Genomic DNA, 2,512 nt, shown 5'->3' on the forward strand with positions numbered 1-2,512 from the left:
GAGTTTGCTCAAACCCATGTCCATTGAGTTGATGATGCCATCCAACCATCTCATCCTCTGTCATCCCCTTCTCCTCTTGCCCTCAATCTTCCCAGCATCAGGGTCTTCTCCAATGAGTCAGCTCTTCACATTAACATTTAGACACCACAAACTCGAGAGCTTTTTATTGCCCCCCTGAAACAATTATATTCAGATAGCTAAATGCTGGGGTAAAAGAAAATCCCAATTGTACATCAACTAAACTTCAACAAAAATAAATAATAATAAAAAAAGAAAATCCCAGCAAATACTTGGATTCACCACACAACAGGAATGTCCTGTGGTGCATAGGGATAGTTACCACTGGGCTCTTTGCTTTTATTAATGTCCCATTTTAATAGGTTTTTATCTTCTCTCTGTCCATGAGAATGTCAGCTGTCTCTCCTCCCAAATGTCAGTATCCCTGCATACAGGCTTTCTCTCCTCCTCCAGTCAGATGTGGCCTTGAAACATAGGGCCATGTCTGCTATAATTACATGCCACATAAAAACAGATAGTCTGTGAGTGAGGAATTCTCCCCTGAAAAATAAGTTTCTGCCATTGGGCCTGAATACTGGGAGCATTTATGGTTTTCACTATTTCTAATCATTTTTTCATTCTTTCTCAGCTGTGTTCTAAAGAGGAAAGCTTTCTAAGTAACTGAATTTATTTAGAAAGGTGAGGACCTCTGTGTTCTGAAGACTGCCCATCTCTTGTCTATTTCCTGATCTGTGGGCCCGTAAACATCCAGTGGAGATGCAAGTACAGGGAATTGCCATGATGGGTCAGAGTTGTAAGGTGGGGACCAGAAACCTTATGATCCATGGATTGAGGGTGGTTTATAGAGGGAAGCTGGAGAGGCCAGAAAAAAAGCAGGAGTTCAGTTCCAAAGAAAACTTCTAAAGTATCAAATCCAAGAGGTGAGTTAAAAGCTGCAAACCAAATAGACAAGAGACAGGCAGTTTCTCACCACTTTTTATTGTGATTATGCTGTGTGATAAACAAGCCCAAACTCAACAGTTGCAACAATAAACTTTCATTTCTTTGTCTGTCTGTTAGGTGATTTGTGGCTCTGCTTGGCTTGGTTGGACTTGGTTGAGCTTGTCTAGATTTGGGTACAAGGATTTGGGTCCACATGGGGCCAGCAAATTGAGCAGTCATTAGCCAGAGTTTGTGGCCCTGGCCGAGGACAAGAGGACAAAACAGGAAACAGAAACAGATGATGCTTCTGTTCAGAATTTGCATCTGTCAAGAGAGGAAACAGATAATCCTTCTACTCAGAACTTGTACCTGCCATTACCTCCAGATGGCTCAATCCAAAGTCAATGGGTGGGGAAGACCACAGGGTGAACAGGAAGGGAAGGAAGAATTGAGAGCAAGAAACACATTCCACCATGATAGTTGGTAAGAAGACATTTGTTGGGAAATGCAAAGAAGGTGGAGGCTTAACATTTCAGGATATTGAAATGCAGATGAGAGGGCACCAGCAAGCTCTGGTTGACAGTTAAGTTCAGTTCAGTTCAGTCGCTCAGTCGTGTCCGACTCTTTGCGACCCCATGAACCACAGCACGCCAGGCCTCCCTGTCCATCACCAACTCCCGGAGTTCACTCAAACTCATGTCCATCGAGTCGGTGATGCCATCCAGCCATCTCATTCTCTGTTGTCCCCGTCTCCTCCTACCCTCAATCCCTCCAAGCATCAGAGTCTTTTTCAGTGAGTCAACTCGTCGCATGAGGTGGCCAAAGTATTGCAGTTTCAGCTTTAGCATAAGTCCTTCCAATGAACACCCAGGATTGATCTCCTTTAGAATGGACTGGTTGGATCTCCTTGCAGTCCAAGGGACTCTCAAGAGTCTTCTCCAGCACCACAGTTCAAAAGCGTCCATTCTTCGGCGATCAGCTTTCTTCACAGTCCAACTCTCACATCCATACATGACCACGGGAAAAACCATAGCCTTGACTAGACGGACCTTTGTTGGCAAAGTAATGTCTCTGCTTTTTAATATGCTATCTAGGTTGGTCATAACTTTCCTTCCAAGGAGTAAGCGTCTTTTTATTTCATGGCTACAATCAGCATCTGCAGTGATTTTGGAGCCCAAAAAAATAAAGTCTGACACTGTTTCCACCGTTTCCCCATCTATTTCCCATGAAGTGATGGGACCAGATGCCATGATCTTCGTTTACTGAATGTTGAGCTTCAAGCCAACCTTTTCACTCTCCTCTTTCACTTTCATCAAGAGGCCTTTGAGTTCCTCTTCACTTTCTGCCTTAAGGGTGGTGTCATCTGCATATCTGAGGTTATTGATATTTCTCCCAGCAATCTTGATTCCAGCTTGTGCTTCTTCCAGCCCAGTGTTCCTCATGATGGACTCTGCATATAAGTTAAATAAGCAGGGTGACAATATACAACCTTGACGTACTCCTTTTCCTATTTGGAACCAGTCTGTTGTTCCATGTCCAGTTCTAACTGTTTCTTGCTGACCTGCATACAGGT

The sequence above is a fragment of the Moschus berezovskii genome, chromosome 9, assembly GCF_049115385.1.
Source record: "Moschus berezovskii isolate FMDL1 chromosome 9, NW_MosBer_1.0, whole genome shotgun sequence".
Taxonomy (NCBI): Eukaryota; Metazoa; Chordata; class Mammalia; order Artiodactyla; family Moschidae; genus Moschus; species Moschus berezovskii.